At 37.1% G+C, this 19,676-nt stretch overlaps 1 pseudogene; it reads left to right on the top strand.

Moving 5' to 3' along the window:
- Window positions 1–14,689: 14,689 nt before the first annotated feature.
- Window positions 14,690–19,676, top strand: part of LOC129682459 (ornithine decarboxylase-like) — an 83,172-nt pseudogene continuing 78,185 nt past the window's right edge.

Here is a 19,676-nt window from a genome sequence, read left to right as displayed (position 1 = left end):
GTCATTTTTTTTTTCTCCAAAATATCACAAGAACAATCTCTAGGCAACATTCTAAAATGCTTCTCTGTGGAAACCTTTTCACCCAGGCCCCCATATTCCAATAACTCTCAACACCACTGTCTTCCATGCTCTTACTAGTATGGTCCATTAAGGCCTGCTTAAAGCATTGCACTGCTTTCCTAACTCAAAGTCCCAAAACTCACATTCCTCAGAACAAGAATATGGTCAGGCCTATCACACGTATCAATACCGCAGACCCTGATATCAACTACTGCCTTAGTAAGGTTTTCATTAATTTGAACAGATATCATGAGCAGGGCAACACGTATAAAGGCAAATGTTCAATTTGTGCTGGCTTACAGGTTCAGAGGTTTAGTCCATTATCATGGCGGAAAGCAGCCAGGCTGCTGGAGGAGCCACGAGTTCTACATCCACAGGCAGCAGCAGGAGACTATGCATCACACAGGCATAGCTGCTAGAACATATATGATCTGAAAGCCAGCCTCTACAGTGATACACTTCCTCCAATATGGCCACACCTCCTGATAGTGCCACTCCCTCTGGGTCAAGTGTTCAAACACATGAGTCTATGTGGACCCTACCTGTGAAAACCATCACATAATTATAATCTCAAAAGAAAAGAAAAATGAAATGTAATAAAAATCTAGTATGACTGGATGAATTTTCATCACTCAGAAACATACCAATATAATGAAAAAAAAAACTTCTCAAATTTAGTAGATGTGGTACATTTTAACACATAAATTTCTCCATATTTTATTTTCTTACCACATTCACAAGTATCATTAGTAAATACCTTAATACTTTAATATACAATTTGAGAAAATCAGACAAGGTAAATCAATCATATACCATCATAATTGTATGTAAAATTTTTGAGTTACAAAGGCATAAAATGTACTAATTTTGAATGTGTTCAAAATATATGGCTCATAACTTATGAACTGTGTACTATATATTTTAAACATGAATGATATAAAATACAAAGCAATTTCTTGTTTTAAATGGTACCCAAAGTGTTCATCTGTGCATATTGTTAGTATAACATGAGGGCAGCTAAAGACATACTGACATTTTAAGCTATCAGTACTGCACTTGGCAGTCATAAGAGGCATTATGAAATAAGTAAACTAGTATAGAAAATAATTGGTAGAGTTGTTACTGAGAGCTTAGAAACATGTGCCAATAGTAAGAAAGCTAGGGTTTTTCCTGATAAGGTAAGTTATCCATTAGTCCAGATCATCTTTCCGATGTTTATGAGTTGTTCCCACTGAAGCGTTTTTAAGGACACACTACGTAAATATTATGATTATGGATGTGTTATTCCTGTGTTCTCTGGGACAAACCCTCATCTGAGAGGAGACACGACTACCTAGATGGATGACACTATCAGACACAGGACTATTGTGTCATTATTACTTAGCAAAGGTGACATAAGTTGATACGTATATCAGAGTGTCATTAAATTGTTCTTTTTGTACCCACATGTTCAGAATATTATTATATTACATTATTATTATTGTTTTAAAATTCCTGATGTGATGAAAGTGACATTTCACCGAAGGATTTATTTGCTGTTTCCTGATGGCTGATAATGCTTGACATCATTTTCTTCGTAGTTATTTGTATCTCTTCTCTGAAAAATTAATATTCTGAAAGTTTTTCTATAAAAAATATTTATTTATTTACTTATTTAGAAAAAAAAATCTCACATTTTAGTGGTCTTTCAGCCTGAGCCTCTTAGGTATTTATAGTATAGGCTGATCCAGCATCTTCTCCTTCTTTTAACTCAGTTATTAATCTCTGTATTGTGTCATTGTAAAAGTAGAGGAGGACAGTGCAGCCAGTCCTGATGAGACCTGATAGGCTAGGGTCAGATGGAAGGGGAGGAGGACCTCCCCTATCAGTGGTCTTAGAGAGGGGCATGGGAGGAGATAAGGGAGGAAGGAGGGGCTTGGGAGAGAATGAAGGAGGGGGCTACAGCTGGGATGCAAAATGAATAAACTCTAATTAATATAAAATATATTTTTAAAAAGAGTCATTTATCATTATAATTATTTACTATATAAGTCTATATTCAAGTACTTCACTTTGAAGTCTTTCCTGAAGCTTAATTAATTTTTTAAAAATATTTTGGTAGTAACAACTGAATCACAGTCTAATTTTTCAGAAATTAAATTTCATCTAGTATCATATTGTTTTGGTTTTTCAGCATCAGACCTAAAGCTTCATCCGTGGGCTGTGAGATGGCTCAGTGAATAAGAGCACTCACACTATAAACATGAGGACCTGACTCTGGATCCCCAGCGATTAAGAACATCACTGCTGTCCAGTTCATCCATTGACTGCTGTCATAGCTTCTTTTCTTGTATTCTGACCAATGGCTATTTTTAATTCATTGTATTACTCAGTCACTCTCTATGCCGTTCAGGTCCTGGTGTGGTAACAGTTTTTCCAGAGTCTTTGACTCCGGGGACAGTATTAACTCCCACTCTGTGGTCCTAATATTCATGCATCACTTTCCCATTTTATAACATCTTCTGAATTATTATTTTACTTTCTGAAATTAATAAAGGACTAAAAAGAAGTAGCAGAGGAATTTGCAGTGTTTACATGTTGTAATTTTTCCCAATGCAAAATACTGGAAAAAATAAATATCTGGGTGCTGAATCTGAAATGATTGCAAGTTTCCATTCTGCTTTAGGATTCAAAAGCATTAATGCAGCAATGTAGTGGCAGAGTGGAAACTTAGCTTGTACAAGATTCTGAGTTGAAAAAAAAAAACACTGTAAAATGATCACCCAGAAATATTAATAAAATTAAACAAGAACACATCATTTGTACATTTGATAGAGTTACCATTGCAAAAAAAAAAAAAAAAAAAAGTCTTAAGCTAATATACACCAAGAATTTAGAATCTACTAACAAATGTAAGCAAAGATGCATTTGTTTTTCAGAGATTATTTTTGTGTGTACAGCAATACAACAATGGACTATAGTGTCATACAAAACTATTCTTTTAGAAATTACATATTAGCAGCAAGTGGAATTAAGTGAAGTGCCATTTTCACTTTTTAATATTTTATTTATATTTTTATAAATTACAGTTTATTCACTTTGTTTCTCCACTGTAGCTCCTTCCCTCATCCCCTCTCAACCTCACCCTCCCTCCCTAATCTCTACCCATGCCCCTCCCAAAGTTCACTGATAGGGAAGTTCTTCCTCCCCTTTCCTCTGATCCTAGCCTATCAGGGTCTCATCAGGACTGGCTGCATTGTTTTCCTCTGTGGCTTCTTAAGGCTGCCATCCCATCAGGGGGAGGTGATCAAGGAGCCAGCCACCTAGTTCATGTCCCATTCCTAAGGAATTCACTTGGAGACTCAGCTGCCAATGTAGCTGGGCAACATCTATGCAGGGATTATAGGAGTAGCAAAGTGGCTGGATACAAAATTAACTCAAATAAATCAGTTGCCTTCCTTTATATGACACAAAAGAGTTGAGAGAAAAAATAAGGAAACAACACCCTTCACAATAGCCACTAATATCATAAAGTACCTTGGTGTGACTCAAACCAACCATGTGAAAGACCTTTTTGAAAAACAAAACAAAACAAACAAACACACAAAAACACTGTCAAGTCTCTGTAGAAAGAAATTGAAGAAGATATTAGAAGATGGAAAGACCTCCCATGCTCGTGGATAAGTAAGATTAGCATAGTGAAAATGGCCATCCTGCCAAAAGCAATCTACAGATTCAATGTAATTCTCATCAAAATACCATACAATTCTTTACAGACCTTGAAAGAAAAATTCTCAATTTCACATAGAAAAACAACAACAAAAACCAGAATTGCTAAAACAATCCTGTAAAACAACAGATCATCTAGAGGTATCTCCATTCCTTATCTCAAGCTCTACTGCAAAGCTATAGTAATTAAAACTGAATGGTACTGGCATAGAAACAGAATGGTGGATCAATGGAATCAAATAGAAGACCCTGAAATAAATCCACGCACCTACTGAGACTTAATTTTTGACAAAGAAACCAAAACCATACAATGGAAAAAAGACAGCATCTTCAACAAATGGTGCTGGTCTAACTGGATGTCTACAAGTAGAAAAAAATGCAAATAGATCCATATTTATCTCACTGCACAAAACTAAAGTCCAAGTGGATCAAAGACCTCAATATAAAACCAGACACACTAAACCTTTAGAAGAAAAGGTGGGGAAGAGCCTTGACCTTATGGGCACAGGAGACAACTTCCTGAACAGGACATCAACAGAACAGTCCCAATGATCAACAATCAATGAATGGGACCTCATGAAGCTGAAAAACTTCTGTGAAGGAAAGGACACTGTCATCAGAACAAACAGCAGCCTACAGACTGAGAAAGGATCTTTACCAACCATATATCTGACAGAGGGCTAATATCCAGAACACATGAAGAACTTGATTTTCTTTGAGAGTCAAAAACACTGAATTTGGTTATCTATTATTGTGTCTCATATCTAAATAGTTCTTACAGAACTCTTTTATATGCATCAATATATGTCAATATGCATCAATATGTCAGTTAAATCCATAATATATTGTGTTGCCAATATACAAAATACAAAAATTATGACAATCATGCTTTAAAAAACAAGGAAAGAACAATTACTCTTCACTTCTCACTGTGTTTAATGTTTTAGGTACAAGCTGCTTATTCAATCAGATTTGAAAGACAAAAATGAAGTCTATGTAATTTTTTCTGCACTCAAGTCAGAAAAATTGCAGATTTTAATCAGAAAATATAAGACCTATGTTTTAATTGTTCATACTCCACATTTTATTTAAGTTTCTGAGAATATAATTTATTAATGATAAACCAGGAGAGAATACATCAAATTTTGCATAGGAAACATTTTTAAATTTTGTGAGTGTCAAACCCAGCAAGAGGATATTTTTTCATAGTGTGTTCAGCCTTCTGCCGCTGTAGCACAATTCTGTATAAGAACAGCAGCCCTTGCAGCGCTTGTTTGTTTTATGGAATTAACGACATCTTCCTCTGCTCAATTTCACTCTGTGGCTCCCATAACCCAGTCTGAAGATATGGTTCTGGCCTGAGGAGCATTATTCATCAGCATCCACACCTGCTAGTACAGGGTCTGCATCATCATTGCTTAGATCTGCTCCAGCTGAAAGACTGCCAGAATTATTAAGGATCATTTCAGAAACACATTAAATCATGCCCAGTTCTACCCCTTTGCATGAGAAATTACTTCTACAGAATCAAAGAAGGTGAGCACATGCAAAATATCCATTTATCATAGGAAGGGAACAGGCTATATACATAAACTGTGTCTGTACATAACTATTAATTCACAAGACATGATAGCTTCCCAAATGGCTTCTAGAAAACACCATTGTTTACATTGTCGACCATTCTTAACTAAGCACAAAAATGAATTTAATAAATCTATGCATTGACTCACATGCATCTTGGGTCCCATCGTCCTGAAAGTAAAGGCTAGACTTTCCATCGAAGACTTTCCCAGAGATGGCTGTTCTGGTGTCACCCTTGTATGTGAACTATTGCGTAAGGGACAATATAAGAGGGAACAAGGGATGCTTTTTAACTTAAAGAAATAGTCTGTCCTCTGACTCTTCCATCTCCACTTGGTGCACACAATGAAAATGACATTTACTCAGTAGCTTCAGTCATGTAATGTGGGAGATTTCAAGAAAATGAAAGAAAGCTTCCGATACCTGGAGCTTTGATTTAACCCTTGAGTTTTGGAAAAACTGAGTGTATTGTGGTTTCTGGTCAAGAAAAAAGCAAGTCATATTTTACTTTTAATGATATTGATATATCTCTTGTGGGGATAACATAGTGGCTTGTGTTACTCTAAAATCAATTTGACCAAAAACAAACCAAAACAAAGCAAAAAGCAAACAAAACAAAAACAAAAATACCTTATGACAAAAAACAATTCTCAGAGAAGAGGTAGAGTTGAGTTGCATTCTAGTGGTCTGCTTCAAAGAACATTTGTTCATGGGCCCCAATAATCTTTCAAATAACAAAGTGGGAGGAAAGATGACACTATCTTGACACTATCTTGTCAATGTCCCTTACACAGAAGCTTCTTACTTCAATAGCCTGGGAGTTACTGAAAAGTGGTCTATGCAGAGAGGTAGGAAAGCCAGGGGAAGGAAAGGAGAGGATATTGGTCATAAGGACAATGGGCTCCTAAGACTGGACAAGTCCACGAAAAGGGAGGCATAGACCATTAAAAAGTGGGCATTTACAATGTGGATCTTTAATGCTGCCTCAGACTATGTGACTTCATAAGTTGGAACAGTATCTGTGTGGCTGTGGCTTCGTACATGTGCAGTAAAGACTGAACTTGTAGTGTGGAGAAGGCTGACCTCCTGCTCTGCTCTGCTATTGAGCTGTATCCTAGTCCTTAAAATTTTAATATTCTAGAAACATGGGTACCAATAGTTGACATATTATGCTAGCCTCTGTTATAGGCTTTATTTAACAGGACAAAACAAATCATGTGCAGGCGTTCAGAGTAACTCCTATGAAACCACTATACACAGTGCCCACATTCCATAAAGTAAGTTTTGGTATGTAAAAACTCTCCTTTTCCCCTTCATATATACATTGCTATATAAATTTTTAGAAAAATTGCTTCAGTTATATGTATTTGCATGTTGGTGAAAGGAGACTGGGTACATGAATGCAGCACCCATGGAGCCAGAAGATGGTTTAGCATCCCCTGGAATGTGACTTATAGGCAGTTATGAGCTGCCTGATTTGGGTGCTGGTTACCAACTCAAATAAGGACATTGTATACAGTCTTAATTGCTGAGACGTCTCTACAGCTCCTTCTTATTACATGTTCACAAACACCTGATCCTATCCCAGATCGATTGCTCAGTGTTAAATATGCCAAATGTATGTTTTCATGCAACTCTAATTTCAGCATATTCAAAAGTTGCATATTACTAAAAATATTAGATATTAAATCTTTATTATATAAAATATTTTAAATTAAAGTTTTATTGTTAACATAGTGGGAAAAGCAGAGCAGATAATAAAGCAAACTATATAAGAGAGAGTATCAAGATACAACAGAAAAAATAAACTAACACAATGAAGAAGACATTGAGCTTAGCTGGTGTGACTAACCAATTACCTAAAGCTAATTTTAAAGAGTAGGAAGTTTAGAATGTTGATGGCACTGCTCGCACTTACTTAACTGCTACTGGAAACTTACAAATCTGTTCCTCGCTACTTAAGAGAATTACGAGTTTTCAGAAAGTAGCAATAATAGAAAGGAAGGGGAAGTGAAATTTCAAGCAGTACAGAGATTAACTCACATAGTGTAATTGCTTGGTTTAAATTTATGATTATATCACAAATTTCTACTAAATGTATAATTTATTAATAGCAAACATGACCTGCTTTTAACGTAATCAATATATTTTCAAGGTTCTATTGGCTTTTATTTTGTAGGTATGAGTATTTGTCCTGCATATATGTCAATGCACTTCATGGATAGAGTGGCTGTGAAGGACAGTGGAGGACCTTGGATCATCCGGGACTGGACTTAGAGACAGTTCTTTGTTACCACATGGGTGCTAGGAATAGAACTAAAGTCCTCACAGGTTAAGCCAGTGGCTTAAGCACTGAGCCATCACTGTAGCCCATCAAGTGAAACTGTCCTAAACCAGACAGTGCATTAAGGCTATAATTATTTCACTCTTTGAAATAAGGTTTAACCAGCAAGTTTACATGGAGTTAAAAAGTGACCAAATATTTAAAATGAGTCAAACTGAATGTGCTTTGTTCAGTTCAGGTCTGTTAAATATCAAGGGTGGACGTGCCAACTTTGCATAAGATCAGCATTTAAATTGGTCAGCTATCTCACGCTGATAAATAACAGAGAGCCAGAGACTGCCTTTTAAAACTAAATGATCCCAAGAAGGCAAAAGTTGAGCACTCCTGAATCATATCTATGAGCACACACATCTGTTTCAGTCTGTTTCCCTGTTTAGTCTTTTATGTTAAAACTTTCACAAATACCAAATCCATTCTCATAAATGATTTTTTTGATTAATGTACATATTATTGGGATAAAAATGTATGGGACAATAGGAGAGAGTTATTTTAAGTGGCAACCACAAATGCCTTTACTTCTTGTCTTTTTATAGTGGATAATTGGGTTAGGAACAAAGACTGTTAGGTAAGGAGCTTAATAATCACCAACCTTCTCAAATGAAAGGACAAAACAACCACTGTAAAATTTTGATCTGTCAGCAATATCTCTTCCAGTTCATTCATCACAAGGCCCCTAGATTTAACAAGAACCCACTTCAAAGACCACGGGAAACCCACCTTTTCAACAAAAGTCCTCTTTGAGCCTTTGTGGAGTGATTGCTTTTTTCACTCTTGATTCCAGAGGTGAATTTCAGGTTTGCTAATACTATAATCTTGAACATTAGATGCTGAAAATCTAAAAATAATTATTGCTGACTTTCTTCCATTGCAAAGTTATTGTGATTCCACTAATATTCATAGCATTGATTTTTGTTTATATTAAAAAACCTAATTCAGGAAATATGATGCACAGTTTTGCTTATGTCACAGTGAAAAGTATATTTAGAATAACAGAAAAATAAAAGGTGATGTCCAGGCATGGTAAGATGTTTCTTGCTGCCAAAACTGATAACTTGATACCTACAGCTTAAGTAGTAGAAAGAAAGAATCAACTCTAGCAAGTTGTCCTCTGACCTCCACATATGTGTCAATGCATGAACACCACCTACAATCACAAATAAAAGGAAGATAATAGAAGATATATCCTTCCTAGGTCAGATAGAGCACTGGAGAGATGGCTCAAGGTTCAGAACACTTAAGCCCTTCTAGAGAATTCAGTTCTCTTTGGTTACTAGCATCAATGTCAGTTTTGACTCCAGGGCAACCCATGTTCTCTTCTTGTCTCCAAAGACTCCTGCCTACATGTGCACATATACCCACATAGGCCGAACATCCATCCATCCAACCATCCATCAACAATCTTCTTAAAACTTCAGAAAAAATTTTTTGAAAATAAACATTTTTCAAAGTAGGGGTTATGGCAATTGCCAGATTTCGCAGAGTTCTCTTCCATCCATATGTTAAAAATACAAAGATAGCAAAGACTGCAAGAAAGCATTTATTATTGCTTGCATCTTCTTTTGGATGATGTAAGGAATAAACTTTTGTTTATCACTTTCTCTGGGTCCCTTTGTGAATACTCAGGGACATTGTTTGATCTAAACACTTGATGATCAATCCTCATTTAGAAAGACAAATGGGATGTGCATTGAATGTATGACAGGAGTCTACTGAAGGCATCTGAAAGATTCTACCTAGCAGTGTTTCAGAGCAGACACTAAGACTCATAACCAAACCTTGGCACAGTGCAGGGAATCATATGAAAGAAGGGGAGTTAGTATGATATGGAAAGGATAGAGCTCTACAAGTACGAATATATCCGGGCACAGGGTCTTTTCTGAGACTGACACTCAACCAAGGACCATCTATGGATATAACATAGAACTTCTGCTCGGATGTGGCCCGTGGTAGCTCAGTAACCAAGTAGTTTTCCAAAGTAAAGGGAACAAGGACCATTTCTAACAGGATCTCAAGGGCAGGCTCTTTAACACCCCCCCCCCCCAGGGGAGGAGCAGTCCTGTTAGGTCACAGAGGAGGACTTTGCAGCCAGCCCTGAAGATACCTGATAAAACAGGGTCAAATGAAAGGGGAGGAGGTCCTCCCCTATCAGTGGACTTGGAAAGGGGCATGGAGGAGACCAGGGAGGGAGTTGTGGAGGGGGAGGGAATGAGGGAGCGGGATACAGCTGGGACACAGAGTTAACAAATTGTAACTAAAAAGAAAAATAAAAATTAAAAAAAAAGACTACTAATTTTGCACATGGTAGGCTGATTTTCATCACATGAAATTGAAGTAATGAGTCATTCTGTTGTCACAATGGACAGCCTCAGGCTACTCTGTAGGAACAAGGGCTCAGGGGCAGCAGCTTGGTTCAGGTCATTCCTTTCCTGGAACCTTGACTTGGACCCTTGGGCTTCAGGTTCTCTGCTGCTTCCCACAGGACTGGTTGGCCCATTCACTTGGACACAAGCATGTCATGTGTCTCTTTGTATTGTCAGTCATGTAAGCTGACTCAAAGTTTCTGAAAGCTCCTTTCAAATCTTCTATCAGAAGCATTAAAAACAAGGGACTTTGTTATGACTCAAAATTTAGAAATTTCTTGTTTATAACATTTAAAAAAGATGAAAACAGATGTACATAGCACGCTATTTTTTTAGTCTAAAATAATGTGGTCATTGATGTACGTATGTATGTAGAGGTTACATAAAGTTTCTTTGTAGCCACATAGGGCTTGCTGTGGCACAGAATCTGAGAAAGAAAACCGAAAGGATTTGTTCATTTTTGCATGTGATAATGATTATCAGTCATAGCCGTCAGAAGTGAGTACCAACCAACTGCAGGCAAAGAAAGCTTCGCAAGCTCCAGTAAGCACGGATTGCTTAACACAAACCCAGAGTGCTATGCTCTGACACATTGAGTGAGAAATAAAAATAATCATGAGATTGTTCCCTGAAACTCTGGAAGTGAGAAATCTCTGCATCACCCTTCCTTTTTTAATTTTTTTTTACTACAATTTATTCACATTGTATCCCAGCTGTAACCCCTCCTTCATCCCTTCCCAATCCCACCCTTTTTCCCTCATCTGGTCTCATGCCCCTCTGTCAGTCCTCTGATAGAGGAGGTCCTTCTCCCCTTCCATCTGACCCTAACCTACCAGGTCTCATCAGGATGGTTGCATTGTCTTCCTCTGTGGCCTGGTAAGCTTGCTTCCCCTTCAAGGGGAAGTGATCAAAGAGTAGACCACTGAGTTCATGTCAGAGACAACCCCTGTTCCCCTTACTAGGGTAAATACTTGGACACTGAGCTGCCATGGGCTATGTCTGTGCAGGGATTCTAGGTTATCTCCATGAATGATCCTTGGTTGGAGTATCAGCCACAGAAAAGACCCCTGAGCCCAGATTTTTTTGGTTCTGTTGCTCTCCTTGTGAAGCTACTGTCTCCTCCAGGTCTTTCTGTCACCCCCTTATTTCCCTGTACTCCACTAAAAGTTTGGCTATGAGTCTCAGCATCTGCTTCAATACCTTCTTGGTAGAGTCTATCAGAGGCCCTCTGTGGTAGGCTCCTGTCCTGTTCCCTGTTTTTCCCTCTTCCGATGATGTCTATCCTGTATGCCTTTCTGAATGAGGACTGAGTATCTTACTGAGAGACCAAGGACTCGACCAACATGTGTTTCTCCCTTTGCTGGCAAGGCACAGGATCATTTCCAACTGCAGCCACTAGATGTCAGGCAGAGATCATAAAGTAAACTGTCTTGGGTGCCTATTAAATCAGTTATTGCCAGTTTTGTAACTTCAACATTTAAGGTAGTCTGTGGAAATGTCTGATTGGTATGAAAAGTGCAGACCAGTAAAGGCAAAACAAAACAAAAACATATACATACTAAAATGACGCACCCTAAATGTTACAAAATGCTATCTTACGAACCTGAAATGTTAATACAGATTAAGCAGTTTAAAAAACTCTGAAAGTTTTTCAAAACAGTAATAATGGACTGTTATATGATAAAACCTGGAATTCACACAACTGGAAAGTAGGTGTCCTAGATATATTTTTATGGATATGGATTCAGGAGGTATTTGGTTGAAATATTACCTTGGCCATGTGCTAAATGAGTAAATCTGGTAAAATACTTAAGTTTTGTGACTAAAATGAGAACACCTAAAATGCAGTGGTTGTGAACATTCAGTGAAACACTGAACATAGACCATTTGGAAGAGTACTTGACATATTGTGGGTGTTATTCAATCATGCTGTGCTTCAATTATGCTTCCATCTTACTCAAATATGGTAAAACATGAATATGGAACTAGTGTAGGAAACAGCCTTGGTATGGAATGTGAAGGAAGATTCATACACAAAATCAAAGGTGATGTTAATCCTAAAATGTTGCTAGTTCATCAAGAAGACAGAAAATGGGACTGTGAACCATGAGATCTTTGAACCTGTCTTAAAGGGAAGAAGGATGTCTGACTTACTTGGTATGTGATAAGATGTACTTTAAGATGTGCTGGGGTGCCAGGTTCTTTTAGCAATATAGAGTATGCTGCTTCAAACTTTTCTTTTTAATAATAACTTTTAAGTAGCTTGCCAAAGGTCCGGTTTCCTTATGGCTTTTTCATGTGTCCAAAAAAGGTATAGGTTATTAAATACGAAGTCCAGTGGCAGGAGTAAGTGGTATCCTTATAGGTTTACAAGTTGTTCAATGGGGAGGGTGACGAATCCAAGACAATATAGGAAATCTTCACTGCTGTTGGCTGCCCACCAGAAATGGATACTCGTACCTACTGTTGAAGGCATCACATGGATTTGATATTGAGAACACTAGCTGGATCTGAGCTGGAATTTTCCTCCTTGCTGTCTAGCTGTCATACTACCAAAGGATGCTATAAAGACTGCGGGGGGAATTGCCATCAGTACACTTACCCAAGATGCGTGAAAAACAAACAAGAACAAACAAACAAAAAAACCCCACCACACACAACAGCAACACAAATGTCACTGTGAGGTAAGCCTTCAGGTGCCATATTTGAAAAGTTTGTAATGTAGGTAACTGGCCTCTTTATGGTAAGATCTGAGGCCTGCTCCACAGCAGGGAAGTCATGCCTGGTATTGGAAACTTGATCAACCATGCATGAGGAGTACCTAAAACCCCTGCTCAGATGTAGCCCATAGACTCAGTCTCCAAGTGGGCTCCCACCAGGCCACAAAGGAAGACAATGCAGCCAGTCAGTCCTGATGAGATGTCACAGGCTATGGTCAGATAGAAGGGGAGAAGTTCCTCCCCTATCAGTGGATGAGGGAGAGGCATAGGAGGAGAGAAAAGAAAGAGGAGGGGAGAGAAGGAAGGATTGGAAGAAAATAAGGTAGGAGGTCACAGCTGACAATTATATATTTACAATTATAAATTGTAATAAATAATTAATAAAAATTTGAAAAAGAAAAATGCCTTCATCTATTGTTATAATGATAGGTCACTAAGAGTTGATTTAATACTGTGTCTAGTAACGATATAATATTAATAGATTTTTTCCTTCTTTCTCTATATTTTATTAACATTTATTATTTATTAACAATTACATACTAACAAATTTCATTGTAACTTCCACAAATGTATGTAATATATTTTGATCATGTTAACACTAAATTGTTGTGCCTAGAAGACACAGTATCAACTTTACTTGTGCCTCTTAACAGTCTTCCTTCCTTCTCTTACACAAAGTTCTATGGGCCTTGGAGTGCGTATAGATTTCCCAAATGTGAGTAATCCCTTAACATTCACTTATTGTCAGCACTTTGGCCAGTTACGGGTCTCTGCAGTTAACCCCTCCCCACTACAAGTACAAGCATTTTTGTCCAGTGCCGATGGCAGCACTGATGTATGGGAATGAACATAATTATTTAGAGGGCCTTTTGACGGGAAGATCACGGCCATTGAGCAACACAACAGCAGGAAAAATTGTTTTGTTTTGATTTTACTGTAGACTTGCCAACTCTCAATCCTATTAGACATATAATATAGGATACACCTACTAAAATCTATACACCTAAAGAAACTAATCAAGAAGGAGGTCTCTGGCTAAATGCTCAAACCTCATACAGCAAGGCAAAGAGGATGAACATCAGAAGAAAGAAAAAAACAGGGAACAGTACAGGAACCTACCACAGAGGACCTCTGAAAGTCTACCCTGCAGGGTATCAAAGCAGATGCTGAGTCTTATGGACAACCTTTGGGCAGAGTGCGGGGAATTTCATGAAAGGAGTAAGAAATAATAAGACCTGGAGAGGACAGGAGCTCCACAAGGAGAACAACAGAATATCTGGACACAGGCGTCTTTTCTGAGACTAATACTCCAACCAAAGACCATTGATGGAGATAGACTAGAACCCCTGCACAGATGTTGCTAATGGCAGTTCAGTGTCCAAGTGGGTTTCACAGTAATGGGAACAGGGACTGTCTTTGACATGAACTGATTGGCCTGCTCTTTGATCACCTCCCCCTGAGGGAGGAGTAATCTTACCAGGCCACAGAGGGAGACAATGCAGCCATTCCTTATGAGACTTGATAGACTAGGATCAGAAGGAAAGAGAGGAAAACCTCCCCTATCAGTGGACTTGGGGAGGGGCAGGAGTGGAGAAGAGGGAGGGATGGTGGGATTGGGGGGGGGGGGAGGGAGGGAACCATGGGGGGGATACAAAGTGAATAAAGTGTAATTAATAAAACTTAAAATAAAAAATGGAGAGAAAAAATGGAAAGAAAAAAGAAAAAGAAAACTAGAGCCATTATTAATTTTACTTGTCTGTGAAATGCTACTCAAACAACATGATATCTTGGAGTATTCACCCTACCGGTAGAGCAGCTATAAAAACTTTACAAGGAGTAGAATTTTTAAAATTTTTCAAGAATTATTTTAGAATTTAAGAATGTCAAGAATCACACAGTTTGTTATGTCATTAGGCATGCACTTGCCTGTTATCTGTGACATCACAGGTAAATGAAAACCCAGCGTCCTGTTATTGTACATTGTGTCTTATATGCTGCCTCAGTTTTTTATGCTTAGTCATTTTTTAGAAATAGATGTTAACTTGTTTTTTTTATTTTTATTATTAGTTACATTTTATTAACTCTGTATCCGGCTCCCTCATTCCCTCCCAATCCCACCCTCCCTCCCTCATCTCCTCCCTGCCCCTTTCCAAGTCCACTGATTGGGGAGGACCTCCTCCCCTTTCATCTGACCCTATGTTATCATTTTTAAATTCCTTATTATTTAATTAAAATCTTTCTTGAATAAAAAATAAAAAATAAAACCTCAATCCTACAAAGAACTACATAGGACTAAGAAGTGCTGAGAGTGGAAAATACACACAGGCACACACACAAGTACATGTACGCACACACATTTCATATAACTTTTTGGAGAAAAAAATACTAAAGAACTTTACACCTTTATATAACCTTTGCTTACAGCAAATTTCAAAGGCAAGTTAGAAAGGGCCAGGGTCATGTTTCAAACACAGTAATGCAATACCTAAGTTGCTTATTTTGAAAGGATTGAATTTGTTGTTATTTTTCTGAATACTCAAAGTAATTTTGATGATGAAGTAATCTTGAAACACCAATATTCAAAATGGTGTTGAGATTACAGTCTAGAAAACGAACAGAAAGCATCAAGACCATTCAGTAACTCGTAAAGACATGACACAGGGCAAGTCAGCAGGGAGAAGCCTAAGGTGTAATGCCCAGGGCTGCAAGAACTTGCTTGAAGTATGGAGTCTGGTGAAACGCTAGTGTTTCCGTGCCTCAGGAGGATCCTGAACCCTTATTTGAATGAGTCTTTACACGTCTTAAATGTACCTAATTTTTGAATAACTTATTAAATTGAAAATTATTTTATAAACTTGTTTATAATTACATTAGTCACGTATTACTTAGAAATATTTTACTTATTAAAGGTTCATGCTTTGAACTCTTGGGCTGGCTCTTTGATCACCTCCCCCTGTGGGGGGAGCAGCGTTACCAGGCCACAGAGGAAGACAATACAGCCAGTCCTAATGAGACCTAATTGACCAGGATCAGATGGAAGGGGAGGAGGACCACCCCTATCATTGGATTGGAGAGGGGCATAGGAGAAGTAGAGGGAGGCGGATTGGGAGGGGATAGGTAAGGAAGCTACAGCTGGGATACAAAGTGAATAAACTGTAGTGAATAAACAATTTTTTTTTGTTAGGAATAAGAAAAAGCAAAGTTACATGCTTGAATTTTAAGTCACTGTTAATAAAAAATCATGTGACAGAGATTAGGAAGAAATGAATATGAACTGATTTTTATTTCTACAGGTAGCTCGGCTTGATATGAAATGTGAATGGTCCAGCTACACAACCTCACTGTTCACTATCAGAATACTGCTTTATTCAAAATCGTGCCTATAAAGTTTATTTGGTAAGGCCAATAATAAATAAGCAATTTAATGTTTACCAAGTACTGGTGTTTAATGTTTGTATGTCTATTCTAATTTTAGGTGGTCTAGAAGGAGGTGTTAATCACGTAGGAATGCCATTCCTCATGGGAGTTTTCATATACACTGGAATGGAAAAGAGTAACTATGCCCAAGTCTTCACTTTGCCATTTTCACTTTGGTAGTATTGTAATTGAATGACTTCAGTTGCTCTACTCTTTTTTCCTCTACATTCTTGTTTTAGCATTTAAGTTTGACTCAGGTGTATTTTTGAAGAAACAACTCTCAGTTTCAAGTTTTGAAAGTCATTAGAGGCTTATCTTCTGTTTTGTAAGTTTCCACAATAAAAATTTAATTCAGTAACCTCTGTGTTTCTAGATGGTAATGTTATTGTTAGGGGGAAAAAATGAGAGCATTTCGTAACCATGGTAGCAGGGATGTTTCAAGGGAAATATGAAGTCTTTTTCCTTGAAGAAATCAGATATTTTCCTTGACTGGTCCTTACCAATCCAAGTCTAGAGGAGTAATGGGATATTTTTTTTTTAAGGATCACTATTTTAGTCTTGAATTTTTGGAAATTTTTTGAACAGCCACATCTGAAAAAATAAAATATTTGAGGTTTTAGGAAAAAAATAGCTGTTGGTAACTCACAGCACATCACCCACTTTCAGATAAGCAGACACAGTTAATCCTCACTTACCCAAAACAAAGGATGGTGGTGCACAAAATATAGAATCTCCTTTTTTGCCATATTTTTTTGTTTTTTCTTTAGTGTATTATTAAAATAAATATTTTAACTCCACAAATTCATGATAAAATGTTAATTCTGCTCTTATTTCTTCTCTTATTCATTACACAATAATTAATTCCCATTTCTGTTGATAGTTTTGAATAAACTCTCATAATGACTCAGATCCTATATAATTATCAATTATAATAGAAATAAAAATAATGGTTCTCTTGTTTTTTGAGCTGACTGAATACTGTTTTAAGTGTGGAGTCTTAGAAAAGTATGATGTATGTTTCAACAGCACTCCCTCCAAGGGCAAAAGAACACCTAGCAAAATCAAGAATACTATACATAAGGAGCCTTCTTTTTGAGTTCTTGGTTAGAGAAGCCTAAGAGTCTCACAAAACATACAGTATTTATCTGTTGTCTTAGGTTACCTATCATAGATGGAAAGTAAGTCCTTCTTATTGAAGACCACATGCATGTCAGAAAACAGAGGCCAGAGGCCCCTGAGATAGAACACTTGAATGTCTTCTCTTTGAGGGCTACCTCTTGCAGCACTAGAAGTCAAATAAGGGAAGCAACCAACAGTCCTGTCTATCTATGAGGTCTACAAACATCAACAATATTGGGTCACATATATTGGCAGCAACCAATACCTCTATAATCGTACTTAAGACCTGATCAATAAGAGAGATACCATGCCTGGTACTGGAAACATACATTAAATCACAGTTTTAGTGAAATCATGACTATTGGAAGAGAATCTAAAACCACAAATTTATTAACTAGACATAGTCCCCAACAATAATCTATAAACATTTCCCTTTTACTCACAGATAAGAATAGTCTTCAACCTTCATCAAGAAAACATCTCTTTGTAACAGATAGAGAACATTACAGAAAATCACAACAATTCAGAGTTGTGGAGGACAGTCCCAATAGATATATCTCAAAAACATTATAGGAGAGGGGACAAGATGATTGTAAGAGCCAGATATTGTGGACTTTGTTGTGAGATTGTGTCACTTAGTAGCATCAGAATCTATACCTGTAAACTCTCACCAACATGACTACTCAAACATGAACTGAAGAAGAATGACACCATCAAACATTCCAAAACTGCACAGGGAAAACTACATGGGGCCTCAACGCTACACAAAGAACTATAACCTGAGGAAAGCTGGGAACATGAAAGCTCTCCCCAGAGATGAGCACACCAACTGGGTGTTAGGTGCCACACAGTCAGACCAGAAAACACACATTGTATGTAGTCAACAGGTTATTTTTGGGAATGTATACACAAACACACATGTATATGAAATAACAATAATAAGAAATATGATAAGTTATGTATCTGGCCATTAGCCTATGGCAGCTTTCAATATGAGATCAGAGGAGGAAAAAGTTTACTGAACCTGAAATGTGGGCAACATGCAACATGACACCTGATAAGTATAGGTGTGAGAACAATAGAATTAATCCAGTATCAATTAAAAAGACCTAAAAACAGGACAGAAATATGTAAGCTAGACAATAGGCAATAACTCCATAGGCAATAGTGTTATGTAACTCAAGTCACATAACACTACCAACAGCAAGAACAGAACACCATTAAATGACCTATGTGTGATTTCTACAGTTGATTTTAAATGGATTATTTAATAAGGAAACAAAACCCCAATATACAAACATATTGCCATATACACATATTGCCATATATGTGTATGTCTGTGTATAAACATATATAGCCATGTTTGTGTTATGGGTAAGTGTACAGGCAGACATATTGGATGGAATTTCATAGAATTTATATCTGCTTTTTTACTTAAACTTTCCATGCCCCTTATATATTATCATCACTATTGTAGAATCAGGAATCAGAAGTAACTATTAGTATACATTTCTTTCCAAATAGCATATAACTTTGCCTTCTGATACATATTGCATGCCATCCCACTGCCAAGCTATCTGTCATGTTGACACAAGACCTCTTCTGATATATAACACTTCCAAACCTGCAAGAAAAAATAATTTTCCCCTTTTTCTATATAGAACCTAGCCTTGGGAACTTGATTACAATTATAGAAAATGGACTAAGAAATTTCTGACATTATAACTTTAGATTTATCTGTAATCAAAGGCTTATATGCTATGGTACATTAGATAACATATAGATAGTAATATTCTACTATTAACCAAATTTAATACTTCCTGGGGATTTTGTTTTAACTTAATGAGCTATTTCTTACATATGCTCTATTCAAGATATAATATCACATTTATTTGTTATATCTTTTTAAACTGTTACAGTCATAGGACTCATTTTGTTTGTTAGGTTATCAGTTTTAAAGTATAGTGGTGATGGATTTGCAAGATGTGGCTCTGTTGAAATGTTCCCAATATTTCTCACAATTGTAGACTAGTTATGGAGTCAGAGGAAGATGGGGAAAGGGTTAAAATGTCGCAGCACCATATCAAGGGTTCCTATTATCACTGACATACCACTAAAATATAATCCTTGATCATATGGATAACTTAGTAGTTTAAAGATTGCCCCGTAGCAAATTACTTCCAAACTTTCATTCTCACATTATTTTGAGTAAAGTCACTATGTTCAGGCCATGTGGCTATGGAGAGGGAAGGTAAACTCTATCGAGGGGGTGTTTGTTTCTTCATCCCTATTTCTGTATTTGTTCATTTATTTAATTATATCTCTGTGGGCTCATGGGTATTTATTTTATTTTATTTATTTTATTTT

Source organism: Psammomys obesus, unplaced genomic scaffold (genome assembly GCF_907164565.1).
Source record: "Psammomys obesus unplaced genomic scaffold, mPsaObe1.curated_primary_1811, whole genome shotgun sequence".
NCBI lineage: Eukaryota > Metazoa > Chordata > Mammalia > Rodentia > Muridae > Psammomys > Psammomys obesus.
This window is presented reverse-complemented; position numbering and strand designations above follow the sequence as displayed.